Here is a 7,959-nt window from a genome sequence, read left to right as displayed (position 1 = left end):
AGAGGACATGCACCACAACCAAGGTTACACTAGTAGAGGAAACTCTCCTATTAATTAGAGAGACCCAACCAACCAAGTTACTTCATCTTAGTCAATGTATTTAAAATAATTAAATCACTAATTTTCTAGTACTTTAAGAAATATAAGTCTTGTGTATTTAAATGGTTAAACATGTAAAACTTAGCTAATGTATCTTAAAACGATTTTTGTTTTTTAAGTTGTTTTATTCATAGTCAACAGCCAATAATAATCCTCTACAGATATATTTGCAATTTGAGATTGGCCTTTATTACAGGAAGTGGCAGCTCAAATGTTGCATAGTTGTTTATAGGGAACCTTCTGTTATAATATCTGATCAACATTGGTTTTAATGGCTGATTCCAGGTGTGAGGCTGTATTAAAAAGATTAAGAACATATGTTTGATAGGTTTTTGTATTGAGGTGCAGTGATGTGCAGCACTGTGGTAATAAGCAGCACAGAAGTACACTGCACTGCTGCTCAGTTCGATGTCCTTAATTGTTAATGTGCAGTTCTCTTTTTCATTTGCACCCCCATCCATCGTCACATTAACTCCAGGCTCTATAGTACCTTTACCTAAAAATAAAAGTCCGAGCAGTTGTAGCTGTGTTTTTGACTGCTTGTACCAGAGGATCCGGTTATAGTTTGTAATGCTGTGTGAGCAGTAGATTTTAGCATCTTCTCCTTTTGTGTAAATATTAGCTGGAGTCTGGTCGACTTTATCACTGAAAGAGGAACCTGTTGAACAGACCAACATCAAAAGTAAGAAACAATATATAGTTAACCTAAAATGATGTGTTATAATAGTACTGTGCAATCAAGTCCTAAACCATTAAGCACATTTATGGTATTTACCTGAAACTAGAATAGAGTTTAAATGGACGCTCAGGAGCAGAAAAATCATGATGCTTTGTTTTCAATTCTGCTTTGGATTTCCAACGTTTCTGAGTAAACTAGCTTTTGAGTAAAACTTCATTCTGTGGGTGGAGCCCACTGTCATGGTGTCAGCCTGATGTAGTATTAAGGTCTTAAGAAAGATATACTGCCACACCATAAAGGAAAATGATACAGGTGCGTGAGACTGAGCTGTGATACTGATCACTGGAATATTGAATTTTAGGGAGCAGATACACACACACACACACACACACACACACACACACACACACACACACACACACACACACACACACACACACACACACACACACACACACACACATTGATACGTTCCCCTAAAAAGGTCCAGAGTATGAGGGAAAGTAACAAAAAGTGTCTGGGTGAAAAAAAGGAGACAGGGAGGCAAAATGGTTAAATTAAAGAGTTTTATTAATGCTTCTATTAGTAACACTAGTACTGTGGGATCTAGCAATACACAAGTACAGTGCAATGCAAATACACAGCCCGAGTTTAAGTAAAGTCAAAACATTGTTATTGTATTAGGTCTTGTCTGTTAGTAAATCCTTAATAGAAAATTCTGGTACAACATATGCACAGCTATTTCTGGATCACAACACAGTCCTGGGCTAAGGCTAGAAAGGGAAGGGAACTGGCTGAAGTTAATAGAGGAAAGGGAAAGAAAGCTGAGGTTGTGGGTGAATGAAACAGATGATTGTTGCATGGTGGGGCAGGATGTAAGTACAGAGAAAGGAAGGAGCTAACAGGGAAGCAGTCTCCTCAATGCTCCTGTCACTATTGCTTTTTCTTCTTCTCTACCCATTTCTATTATTCTTGATTCTATTGCTCGTCTTTTTCTTTCTAGAGAACTCCTGCTGTGTTTAAGAGTTTTGTATTGTTTCCTCATAATGAGGAATGATCATAATTCAAACAATGTGGAGAGCAACAGTGCTCCCTAAAGGATGAAATAATTATAGCTGTTTCATGGCATGACAGCTGTGTGAGCAGTCACTGATATGTGGTTTATTTGGTGCTCTCCAGAATAACTGCTGCTGTCTGCATTAGAGAAGGTTTTTGTTGAAGAAGGATAGTAGATGCAACACTGTGCAGCGCTGGCAGCACAGAAATACATGGCACTGTCCACAGACTCTCTCAGCTTTGGAATGTGAAAAGTTGACAGCTTACTTCCTTCACCTGTCACTTTATAAATGTTTTCAAATGCATCTTCAACAGCTGTAAAGGTAAATCGTGCATAACCGAGTAGAATCATTTCATTTTTCTCCGGAGACTGCTTGTACCACTGTATCATATCCAATTTATTGTTTGAATGGTTGCAGTGTATTTGGATTTCCTCTCCTGGGGCCTTAATGAGGGCAGCTGGAGTCTGATGAACGCCAGATTTTGGGACTTCTGCAGAATAAAAGTTCAAAAAATAAAAGCGTTAGAGGTAACAAAAAACTTTAAATATTTTAAGAAGATTTTGCAAGTTTGAATTGAACATTACCTGTTAAACAGAACGACAGCGTTCCAAAATGGATGATAAGTCTGATCATGATCCTTACATTGATGAAAACAAAGGTGTGACGAATATGAACAGAGCTGCCTGAATGTAAAGGAAGAGGCGGGATCTACATTATGTGTGTCACTTCATCATCAATGCATTCTTCTGTGTGGGCTAACACAGGAAGAGATGGTTTTATGGCTGATATCACTGGTGATTTCCTGCCATAAACAGCAGCTAGATGCAGGTGCGCTCTTCCTTGCTACTAATTTATGTGGCGTAATATCATGTAGGGTTTTTGTAAAAGCAAGACGTTAACTAGCTCACTGTGTGTACTAGCTGCACAGTAATAACTACCGCTGTCTTCAGCTTTGAGTTTCTCCACTTCAAACTGAGATTTTACTGACCCATCTCCACTAATTTTGAAAGATTCTTGGAATCCATCCTCAATGGTTGGGTTTCCATATAAAAGATGTCCAATCAGTTTAAGAGCAGAGTCACCCCTTGGCTTCTGGTACCACAATATTACGTTGTATGTACTCTCTGAATGGTTGCAGCTGATTCTTGTTTCACCATGAATACTTCCTAATATTGATGATGGAACCTGCTGAACTCTTGTGCACAATGAAGGACCTGTGGTGAAAGTGAAAAGCAATATAAAGTGAACCAAAGGAAAAATGCCAGTTGTGAGCAATAAGTTCAGTTTCAAACCTACACAAGCAGAGAAGCAGAAGAATGATCCTGGTGATGATTCTCATCATAATGTCTTTATGTTCCTCTTTGTATCTGCACTGAGTGAGAGGCTGAACACATGCTGTGGGTTACTTAAAGGGGAGGAGACAAAAATTATGATACCAAGAAGGTAAGGAACAGAATGTGCCAGTATTGAAGCAAGAAGGTTTCTGGCTTGACTCTCCTGGTCAGCTGGGGGTGTTTGCAGGTTCTTCCTGCAGCAGTGTAGGTTTTTCTGTGTACCCTTAAATGGAATAAACCGTTTATGTGTAATGTATATTCATTACACTGTCTATCAGTGCTCAAAACTCAAAAAATATTTGGCTGAGTGATAGTTCCCCCACTCTTTCTTATCAGTGTGTTATAAAGTATATAAATATAATGATATAGCAACCAACTGTTATTGTAATGTTATAGCAGTCGGCCAGATTGCTGTACACTTATTTCTCTCGTTTTCAAAGGCACTATTCCCTGAAAGCTGTTGATACTAACTCCTCTAAAACGAATATCATGGAACTAAAGCAGGTTTAAATACCAGAAACAGAGAACCAAGAAATGGATGATGATGATGATGATGAGAGCTGAGTTCATGCTGATCTTCTTTAAAGATTACTCTTACACTGAGATATTTTCGGGAGCTGTTAAGCATGATGCTGTGCTGCAAAAGAGGTAAATCATTACTGCTACCATGCACAATTTTAATACTAGGCAGTTTCAATTAGGCCGTGTGTCTTGTTGTACAACACAATCCAAATAAATGTGGCCTTTATTCACAGAAAATTCCCTTTTCAGGTACTTGTCTGCTTGTGACTATTCATAAAAAACTATCAAAAACATAAAGTAAAACTCAGATGTAGTATAACATTTTATTAAAGTTGCTGTGTTAAACATTGAAATAGATAAATTAGCTTGTAAATAAAGTGTAACTGCAATAAGACATTCTTATCTTAGATCATTAAAAAAGGAATGCTGAACCCTAACCAAGTCCTGACATCAGTAACAGGTACAGAGCTCCCCCTACAGACACTGATATCTTTAGTTTATCAGTTTGCTGTCTGTAGAGGGTATTTGTGCAGCTCTTTAATCCACCTGCATCACTGTGTTCACTCACAGAACAGAAATACACTCCACTGTCTCCAGGCACCAGCTTCTCCACTGTCAGAGATCCCGTCTGTTCATTGGTCTTTGTTGCTGGAAACTTTTCCTCACTGAAGCCACTTTCATATGTGTGAGTACTGTATGCAGTTGTAAAAACAATTTGCTTCATTCCCTTCCCTGGCAACTGCTGATACCAATACATCTGTCGATATGCAACCCCCTTAGTGTGGCTGCAGTTCATTGTGACAGACTGACCCTCGGTACTCCACAACAGGGGAGTCTGTGAGACATCGCTCCCACCAGTTAGACCTGAGAATTAAAAAGTCACATCATGTAACAAGACCTCCAACAACATTTCTATATGTTAACTAAAAACACAGCATAGCAGCTTTTACTGTAAAATAACAACTTGTAAAGTACCTCCGATACAGAGCAAAGCTGCAGAGAGTTTGATCAGAGCAGCTGTGATCATCACTGTGTTCTGAGAAAACTGAAATAGAAACCACAGTCAACTGTCAGCGGGTGTGATATATGCAGAGATACACGTGGGAGTGTCACATTACTGTGAGACAGCATGTGTACGTACTTGAAGTTTATTTAAGTAGAGCAGATAATGGAAACTGGAATGGAAATTGCATGTAGGATTCTGTTCAGCTCTCTGCTGTGTCTGTATCACTGTGCTTGCTCACGACACAGAAATACAAGCCTCTGTCTTTTGGCTCCAGGTTCTTCACTGTCAATGTCCCACTCTCAGGAACTGACTTGCTGGCCGAAAATTTCTCTGTGCTTAAATTTCCATAGTCATAGTCATCACCATTTTTGGCTATACTTATGAACACAATTAGTTCCAGAGTTTGTCCTGGTAGCTGTCTATACCAGCACATCTGGAAATAGACATCACCCTTTGTGTGGTTACAGTACATTGTTGCACTTCCACCCATCCTTTCCCCCAGTATGGGAGTCTGTTGGACATCACTTCCATCAGTACCACCTGTGTGTACAACAGTTAAAGTTAATCAAGTAAACTTTTTAACTCTTGCACTTGACAGTTGTCGCCTTCTGATAGCTGGAATATATAAATGCTGATCTTACAATATTTTACCCTCAACTAATGACAGGTTCATAAATGTTGTCACCTTATAAACTTTACCTTTAATCCAGAGCACAAATACCAACAGGCTGAGCAGACCGCATCCAATAACAGTCATGTTCTCTGTTGGTTTACTGTAGTTACAGAGATAAGAAGAATTTCAAACAGGTAGTACAATGTATGATGTTCTTTGATCCTATGAGTTGGTGTAAGAAAAAAAAAATCTGCTCACACGTCAAGTAAAATGCATAGATAAAAGCTGTACAGGAGCTCCCCCTACATACAGATCAGTCACATTGATTAGCTCAGTGGGCCAGGCTTGAAGTTCTGAGCTGAACAAAGCATTAAAATTGGCTTCAGAATCAGTCAGTTAACGAAGATAAAGAATTATGAAAAGTTTATGATGCTATCAGTTGAAATATTAAAATATCTGCTGTGAAGGCTGGTCTTTCATAAATATAAAACTGAAAGTTGCAAGAAATTGATGTCTTATTTTTAGTAATCAGACATGTATACTAGTTGGAGTACTTCAATTGTCATAATCAAGAAATGTTGAAACAAAATTATGTTTTCATAGCTGAATGTTAAGTTGATCTGACAGTTCGTTTTAGATGTGTTTTTTCCAAAATGGTTCAATATGTATGATAAGACACAGGCTAGGGTAATAACCATGTACTATTTCCCTGTAATCCCAGTCACTTTTGTACTGATACCAAAAATACTGGATCACTGTGTTGTTTGTGAGTGCTGAACACAGTACGGTCAGATAACTAACATTTGCATGGATGTGTTACATCAGCAGAACATAGTTAGACCTTGGTGTCGTAGCTTTGGGCTCAGCTTTTCACATCACTCTTGGGAAGTGATGAGTAAATTTGTCCCCAGGCTCTACAGCTGTGTTTTGAGTTTAAACTGCAGGCAGCAGTGCAGATCAGAAGTGTGAGACGGTTTAAAATTTGGAACATAAACAAATCATCAAATGAGAGGTTGTGTTTTGCACATTCTGTGAAGAGACTAGGGAATTTTATGATGCCGTGCAGCTCACTCTATCTGCCTTAAAGAGCTTCAAGATTTGTCCCTCAAAACAGAGGGACATATTTTACAGGACTTCCAACAACTCTAAAATAAAAGAAATACATTCTAGCATAACTACAAAGGTAACATAAGAGCGTATCTTGTGATTTGTAATGCAATGTAAGGTAATGAACTTCCAGTATAGCATCAGTGATTATTCTTGTGATCTGAGCAAACTGCAATAGAAACAACAGGTCTAACAGATATATGAAGAATTGTATTTGGCAGTTCCACAGTGTTGTGTGGCAGTATTTGAGGTTTCCCTACAGATGATGGGAACTTTGCACTGAGGTTTTTGTTCAGCTCTCTTCTGTGTCTGTATCACTGTGTTGGCTCACAGCACAGAAATACCATCCTTTGTCTTCTGGCTTCAGGTTCTTTAATGTAAATGTCCCACTCTCAACAACAGGCTTGCTGGCTGAAAATTTCTCTTTGTCAAAATTGCCATAGTCGTGCTCATCATCTTTTTTGCCTGTTGTTGCAAACACAATTAGTGTCATGGTTTCTCCAGGCAGCTGTCTGAACCAGTACATCCAGAGATAAGTAGCATCCTTTGTATGATTACACCACATTGTTGCACTTTCACCTTCCCTTTCCCACAGTAAGGGTGTCTGTTCAACATCACTTCCATCAGTCAGACCTGTGTGTATAACAGTACTAGTTACATAGGTGGAAATTTAAACTCATGCAGTTGACAGCTTCATAAAGTTTGTTCATTTCTGATTTTTAGAATAATATTGGATTTTACCTTTTATCCAGAGCACAAATACCAAAAAGCTGAGCAGACTGTGTCCAATAATAGTCATGTTCTAAAACTGAGAGTCACATTCATCTACCAGTGTAGTTACACAGCTATAAAGAGTTGCAGGTAGGTGTGTCACTGTCACAGTGTGTGACATTCTGTGAAGTCGGTTGGTTGAGTTTGGTGACGTGAGAATTGCTCAACTGAAGCAAGCGTCTCTTTAAAATTTTGGGGAATCAGGCTTTAACTGACCTGATACAACACATGTGGTCAGTTCTGATCTTGAACAACAATATGATAAGCACAATCCTTCTTTAAACAAACAGCTATCCAATTTAATTACATTTTTTTCAGGTAAATCAGGAGAAAGTGAGACCAAACTCAGTCTTCATTTACATGTGTGTTGGTTTTTATTTCACGTGTGTTGTTGGAAGGCAATTTCTAAAAGTTTGTTTATATATCGTGAGGGGTGTGTGAGCGTAAATATCGTACAATTAACACTGAAGGTAAGTATACTTTCCTCTTTGTCCAAAATTAATGTTGTGATTTGTTTGTGTATTTATGCTTATTTTTCTGTTCATTCTGACTGTAGCAGCACAAGAAAATTATGCGTCCAGATTGCAGAGGAGTTTTATGATTGCATACCCATAGTTACTGCAGATATTGCTTAGTATGACTGTAAATCTGAACAATGAGCATTGAGTGCCCCCTACAGATAATTAAACACACTGATGTCTTCAGTTCATTGTGAAACCATAGTCTGGGTATTTGTGCAGCTCTTTAATCCACCTGCATCACTGTGTTTA

At 38.5% G+C, this 7,959-nt stretch overlaps 1 long non-coding RNA gene across 1 annotated transcript; it reads right to left on the bottom strand.

Annotated features, from left to right (window-relative positions):
- Positions 1–1,330: 1,330 nt before the first annotated feature.
- On the bottom strand, positions 1,331–3,204 carry LOC145422396 (uncharacterized). Its single transcript, XR_013903679.1, has 3 exons — positions 3,133–3,204; positions 2,421–3,050; positions 1,331–2,326 (listed from the first exon to the last, which is right to left on the bottom strand). It is a non-coding gene; the product is annotated as an uncharacterized LOC145422396 (long non-coding RNA).
- Positions 3,205–7,959: the final 4,755 nt, after the last annotated feature.

This window comes from Astatotilapia calliptera, chromosome 19 (assembly GCF_964374335.1).
Source record: "Astatotilapia calliptera chromosome 19, fAstCal68.1, whole genome shotgun sequence".
Classification (NCBI taxonomy): domain Eukaryota; kingdom Metazoa; phylum Chordata; class Actinopteri; order Cichliformes; family Cichlidae; genus Astatotilapia; species Astatotilapia calliptera.
This window is presented reverse-complemented; position numbering and strand designations above follow the sequence as displayed.